Raw genomic sequence first — 7,853 nt, forward strand, 5'->3', positions numbered from 1 at the left:
TAAAATAATAGTACGGGAGAAAAAAACTTACTTCATATCTTAGCTATATGAATTAGAGAAAGAAGATCTTTTTTCTAATAATAATATGGTTGCAAGCATACCCCAACAACACAATGTAAAAGCATGCTTACTATCAAGTTGCAAACTTGCATATTAGTGTCATACAGCCAGAAAATATAAATATTGGATCAAGTGAAAGTGGGTGAATGAATTTGCACTAAGTTCATGGCAAATATATTGATTTTCAAGTCACCATTTCCAAGTTCCCAACCTTAGTGGATCAATTTTCATCTTTGTTGGGTTGTTAGTGTTATTGAAGACCCACTAATGTGTTTTCAATTTCATGGGTAAAGCAAACTTTTTGGCATATGATAATATTAGTATGCTTATTGATGATTTGTGACACAGTACAATATTTATTGAGTACCAGCTATAATTTCAGTAACTTATAAGCAACTAGAACTATTAATTTGTCTTTTAATTTTTAGTCTCTTTCCCCAGCCTCTTGAAGTTAATGTTTTTTCCCACTTCTTTTGTTTCATCACGTTTGACCAGCTCATCCAAAGTTTGCTTTTATTATGTTGATATTTTTTTTGTATTATAAAGGGTATATCTTACTTCTTTTTTTAGCAAAGAATTAATCTATTATAGGTAGGTATATGGTTGTTCCTCCTAATAAATGTTGCTTATAAGTATTAAATTCTTAAACTTTTGATGATATTGAAATCTAGTGATACTTTATATCATTAGACCAACATATTGATAGTTTTTATTATGTTAATGTATCATCATTATACAAATGACGGGTATCATTTTGCTAGTTAATTATTATTCTTCTAAATATGTATCATGACACAAACTAATATCAAATCGTAAAAAGAGATATAAATCATGTCCCAGCTAAAATTTCTCTGCAATGCAATGTGAGTTACCAATAGTCACAATATTACTTGCAAATTAAGGATGGATAAGATCTAACTCATATCTAATTAGAATGCGAATTTGAATGTTTTGCAAACACATGAATCTTATTAGTGGATAATATATAAGTATTTCAATAAGAACTACTTATGAAATATATTCTGATGAGCCGCCAGCCGCCAAAACTCAATTCAATTAAACTTTACAGTAAGAATCACAAAAAATAATATTAAATACAAAAACAAGTGCTTCTAATGTCAATATTCTGACATGCCTCTTTTCCTGATGTAAATGAAATATTGGAGAAAAAAATATCATTGAAAAGTCTATCCAATTTCTATAGTAGGAGAAGAGTATCTTGGTAACTTGATATGATCCTTCGAACTATTGGACTCTCCAAATATAAAAAAATAAAATTTAATTATTTTTAATATTATTTAATTAAAAATAATTAAAATCTGAACCATCAAAAAATAATATATGTCATATGTCATAATTTTAATTTCAAACCTCTCTAAGTATCGGATGAAATTTAGACTACTCACTAATATTAATGAAACAGAATCCATTAATTTACCATATTAAAGTTTAATGTGTATCAATCTAAATTAAATTATGAAATAGGTTTATTATTCAAGTGTAATGATTTCAATCATTCACCTTATCCAGTAATATAGAAAAATGTATATTAACTGAAAAAAAGGATTTGTTATTTTAAAAAGAAACGTTGTAGCTAGAAGTTGTAAATAAGTAATGTTGAGAGGGAGAATATTTGTTTTATAACTTTTGTCCTTAATTTTTTTAGCAAATGGAATTTTTTTTACCCAGCATTATATAATACCAGTTTAATATATACATTCACGAGATTTTTTACACTATTTGTTAACTATTAATCATTTATTTATGTGTTAATTATCACTTATTTATACATAAATAAATGTAATAAAATAATAGTAAACTCTTATTATATTAAAATTAAATAATATTATATATCCTTACAAGTCATTTAACAAAAGAGAGAAAAAAACAATATAAGAATTTTATACATTATTAATATATCATATACCATTTATATTTTATCATTATTGTTTTAAAAAAAAAAATACAAACAAATGATAAATAATACGTTAACTTTGTATAAAGCTTGACAATACATAAATATTACACTATTAACAAAGTTAGACCATAATGATACCAAACAAATGTAGTTTAATAAATTAACTAGATTTCAACTGCAATTCAACTCAAATTCAGGACTCATCTTCATTCGTGGTCTATAGCATTTATTTTTTTGGAACTGAAAAAATACTGTATTTCAAGTACATGCCAATCCAATGATCCAGGCACAACAAAACCAATCAAAACAACTAATTCTATGCTAAGCTATCATCAACTCTGCACAATGTTTGTGCAAGCTCATATCTTCCCAACATCTATTTATTACATTCTCAATTATTCTACCGTCTAAATTCTGACTAGCAGTTGTTCCCTCGAAGATAACAACATTCCTCTCTAGCCATATGGTATAGACAGTCTCACCAAATGCGCATTTGAGTAGATTCATTCTCCAGCTCTTACCTTTTATTTTTGCACACATCTAGTCCACTTCTTCACGCCATCCCTGAGGTACATGTTGTATCCCAATCCAGTGCAATACCTTCGTCCAGATATGTTCAGCATAAGGGCACTCGAAAAACAAGTGTTGTTGTGTTTCATCATTGCTGCAGAAAGCACATCTGCTGTCAATTTGCGGATTCCACGTTATGACGCGGGATTTAGTTGCTAGTCGGTTGTTTAGTGCTATCCAGGTACAGAATTGGGCTCGGGGTTTTCCTTTATTGCCAAATCAAAATTTCCTCCACATTACGACTTCCTTTTCTCCTCGAGTCTCCCCATACAAGTCCCATGTGATGAACTTGTTTAACCACTGCTGTTTGCTCCAAAACGTCGTCTGTTCTACGAGCATTTGTCTCTAGCATTTATCCATAGCAATGTTTTAAATTATAGTTACAATCATGATTACTGTTAAGATTATTATAATTGCACTCATTGAGGTTGTTGTAATACAAATTGCTGTCATTGAGGTTGTTGCGATGCAAATTGCTGTCATTGCGAAGTGAATTATCTTGTGATTAAAACAATTTTGAAATCAATGCGGCCTAATTCGACCTAAACAAGATCCGATGTGGTAGCGTTGCGGTCTGATACGACCGCATCATTGTGATTCAATATCACACTACTATTGCAGTGTAATGCGATCATGACTGCTAGCAACCGCAATATTGCGACCGTATCACGTGATGTAGTCCGCTATTTGAATCACTAATCAATAAGTTAAGTAAAAAAAATATATAAGAAAGTTTTCAGAGGTATATCTTGACACAAAACATTAAGCATTAACGATAAGGTTCATCCGTCTCTTCAAATTCATCGACTTCTACACAATATGACATATCTTCTTCACATTTGGAATACCTAACACTTATGACTGTTGTGCCCAGATTTTTGGCTACGCGATCTCTTTGGGAGTCGCCATCACGTCTTTTGCGGTTAAAACGTGGAAAACTCATTTAAACTCAAATAAGAATAAAATGGTCTTTTATATCAGAGTTTGAGTTCAGAAGTCGGTTACGAATCGATGAAGGTATTAGTACCTCATATGCCCGTAATTAAATGGTATCCTACCTAATTGCATGAACTAAATACCCTTGATTTATTTAAATTAAATTGTTGAAACAAAATAATTTTTTTTTATTTTTTGTGTCTGACAAGCGTTTATCCTGCTCCTACGTATCCCTAGGTGTAATAGAGAAATCAAGACTACCTATTCTGGTTAAAAATTGGTAATTTGGTTGGATTAAAAAAGTTAGAAATTGTTTGAATTTAATCGAAGTGGAATTAACAGAAAAGTCAACATTGATTGTTTATTGATTGTTTACCCTATTCCCACTTTGATTGATAGTGGAAGCAGTATAAGTGACCGCGACCAGTTATCGGCTCGAAGCTAGGACAAAGTTGCAATACGAGTTACAACCTCGCTATTGAGTCAAAAAATAATTAAAACCTAGATATATATATTTTTGAATGAAATTTCTAATGTTAAAAAAATAATTAGTTTTTGAGTTTTTTATGGATGGAATAAAAATGAGTATTCACACCAACTAACATGTACTATTCTGATTAATTGCTTCAATGCTTATGCTAACCCAAAACATTAGAACCCAATCAATATTTGGTGAGCTTGAGAGCACTGGGTGCATCACTGTGGAGATTCGGTTGGTGGCTCTGCTGAGTGATAATGTTCTAAAAAATGCTTCATACCATTTCTCCTTATTCCAAGTTCTACATGATAAACTATTTTTCCTATTATCTTCATGGATGTGTGGCTTAACTATTTTATGTGTGGGATAATTTCACATGCCACATGTATCTAATTAATTTCTAATGCATGCTTTGCGATTCCGATCAGACTAGTTAAACAAAGAAAATAATATATGTAATTACATTTCTATCCTTCTCATTTATAGTTAAACTAGTTCAAACATATAATAAAAATAGATGACAATTTCGAATTTGAATTTTTTTAATAAAAATTGGAAATCAAAACATGATACTATATGATTTTTTTTAAAATAAATATTTTTAAAGTTGTAGAAAATGAAATGATTTTTTCAATTTCAAATTTGTTTTTTTAATGAAAATAAGGAAATCAAATTGTGATACTATATGAGTATTTTTTACTAAAAAATATTTAAAAGTTACAAAAAAAAACTCCAATTTTGAATTTATTTTTTCAATTATAAAAAGGAAAAATTTAAATCCAAAGAATCTGAATTGTGATATTAAAATTTAGTGGAAAAAATACCATAAAACTTTAATGAGGTAAAAATAGAGTAATTCTTAGAGTAATACATGTTTTGTGTTTAAAAATTATTAAGAAATACAATAATAGATTTAATATTATTATAATATTATAATAAAGAAAGGAAATATAAAGTGTAGTCATAATAAATAAAAGACCAATGACGTATTTTTTGTTTTGAAATTATTAAGAAATATTGGATTTAAAATATTATTATGATAAGGAAATTACATATACAGTTTGAGAACGTACACATGAAGAAATTAAATCCATTTTAGAGGGAAAAATGAAAGAGAAGTTAACATGTGGCCATAGATGACGTTGATGACCTTTTTTATTATTACAGAGTTAGTAGAAGACAATTTTACCTTTAAAATAAAAAAACACACATTCTCCTCTTTAGTGCTATAGAGAATTTCAATCGTGTAATTTTGTATTAGGATTAATTATTTTTAACTTGGAAAATTATCCTTTAGCCATAATGTCACTTAATAATGACCTATAGGATTAAAACCATACGTTTTAAAATTTTAAGAACTAGTAAAAAAATATCTTCCTCGGGACAAAAAAAAAATGTGATTTTCCGGGATCAAAAGAATAAGTAGGCCTTTTCATTATTGAGTGTCTCTGTGATGGTATACTAGTTACTAAGAATTAACTTTTAAATTGCACTTCATGATTGAAATTGTGGCGGTAATATTGTGGTTTCTAATGTTACAACTATAGTTGTGGTTGAATTTTTTCTGCAATTTTCAACAATTGTGGTAAAGATGGGTAAATGGAACTAACCACATGGCAATTTGATACACTGGATTATGTACTGAATTCTTGGAGAAAGAGGGTTAGTTTGTTGAATTTGAAAATTGAAAGGTGCTTAGAGAAGAGTGGGTATGTTTTGTTAATAATTTTAGAGAAACTTCATGAGCCTTTAATGGTTCATAAGAACCTTTTTCATTTAGGACCTTGACATTATGACATTTATATTTGATTAACATAAAGTTAAGGAATACCTCGTTCTATTGCTATTTTCTTTCTGGTGTTCTTTCCTGATGTTCTTTCTGGTTGCCTTTTATTATCACCTCTCATCCTTCCCCTTATGAGTTCCTTGATGATGAGGAACTCAGTTTCCTTCATTCCACACTATAACAGTGCACTGGACTTTCTTTATGCAAATCCAAGATCTCTATCTTATTCTTGCTTTTAGTTTCTATTCTTAAGATAGAAAAATGAATTCACACTGATCAGAATGGACTTTGCCTCTTTTATTCCAATGCGTGTTTTAAGGAGTTACATAGGAAACTTCCCATGAATTAAGAGGGGAGGGAGTTAACAAAACCCCCTACTAATCTGATAAGTTAATTGCCAACCATCATCATATTAGGCACTTTCATTCAGATTAATAACTTTCAAGCACATGGACCACATCGATTATTAAATTAATCTAACAATCTCCCACTTAGTCCATGTGATGACTTGAAGATTCATACCTTTACTTGCGCTCTTTTATTGAACCTTACAAATCATCATCCTTTAAATTGACCTGAAATAATTGAATCATGGCGGTTACAAATTATATGAGGCAACCTGATCCATTCCATGTATCGCAATCATCTCAACCCAACTCACTTTAATTTGAGTCTTCATCTACCTTTCAAAGACTCACCAAGTTATCTCATCAAAACCATACAAGTACATTCTGTAATATAGATAACTTAAACTTTAATTACGGAAATGAAGCTTTCATTGAATTCAAATGTGTCATGCAATAATGAGCAAACATCCATATATGTATATATACATCAGGTATAATCACATTAACAAGGACTTATCTATAATGCCCATCCTTTCTACATGGCCAATGTAAATCTTGGGCGACAACCCTTTAGTTAACGAATTCGCTACCATTAAATCGGTACTAATATGCTCTATAGACACTTTCTATTTTTGTACTTCTTCTTTAACTGACAGGAACTTTAAATCCATATGTTTAGTACCTATAGAATACCTGCCATTCTTAGAGAAGAAGACAACTGCAGAATTATCACAATAAAACTTGAGCGGCCTAGCCACACTATCTATAATGCCAAGCCCTGAAGTAAAGTTTCGCAGCCACAATGCATGATTTGTGGCTTCAAAGCATGCCACAAACTCAACTTCCATGGTGGACGTAGCAATTGTAGACTCTCTACCGCTTCTCCATGAAATGGTTCCTCCAGCCATTAGGAAGATATACTCAAATGTACATTTTCTTGAGTCCATATATCCTGCATTGTCTGAACCCGAATAACCGATCACCTCAAGATGATCTGACCTTCTATACGTGAGCATGTGATCCTTAGTGCCTTGCAAATATCTTAGAACCTACTTTGCAACTTTCCAGTGGTCAATTTCGGGGTTACTTTGATATCGACCTAACATTCCAACAGCAAAACTGATATTCAGTCAAGTGCATGTTTGAGCATACATTAAACTCCCAACCACTGATGCATAGGGAATAGATTCCATTTCCTTACGTTCCAAATCATTCCTTGGACATTGCTTTTCACTGAATTTGTCCCCTTTCTGGATTGGAATTATCCCTGCGGAGCACTTTTCCATTCTGAATCTCTCTAACACTTTATTGATATATCCTTTCTGAGACAATCCCAACAATCTTTGTGATCTATCATGGAATATTTCTATTCCTATCACATAGGATGTCTCACCCATATCCTTCATTTCAAAGTTATTAGAGAGATACTTCTTTACATCATGTAACAACCCTTTATCATTTGCTGCAAGCAAAATGTCATCGACATATAAGACTAATATTATAAACTTTCTTCCACTAACTTTCATGTAGATACACTGGTCAACAGTGTTTTCCACAAATCGATATGACGTAATGGTATCATTGAACTTTATGTATCATTGTCTGGAAGCTTGTTTAAGTCCATATATTGACCTATTTAATTCACACACCAAATTTTCCTTTCCTGTGGTCACAAACCCTTCGGGTTGGTTCATATAAACTTTCTCGTTTAAGTCACCATTCAGAAAAGCGATCTTTACATCCATTTGGTGAAGCTCT

This window comes from Lupinus angustifolius, unplaced genomic scaffold, assembly GCF_001865875.1.
Source record: "Lupinus angustifolius cultivar Tanjil unplaced genomic scaffold, LupAngTanjil_v1.0 Scaffold_28_38, whole genome shotgun sequence".
In the NCBI taxonomy this organism is placed as follows: Eukaryota; Viridiplantae; Streptophyta; class Magnoliopsida; order Fabales; family Fabaceae; genus Lupinus; species Lupinus angustifolius.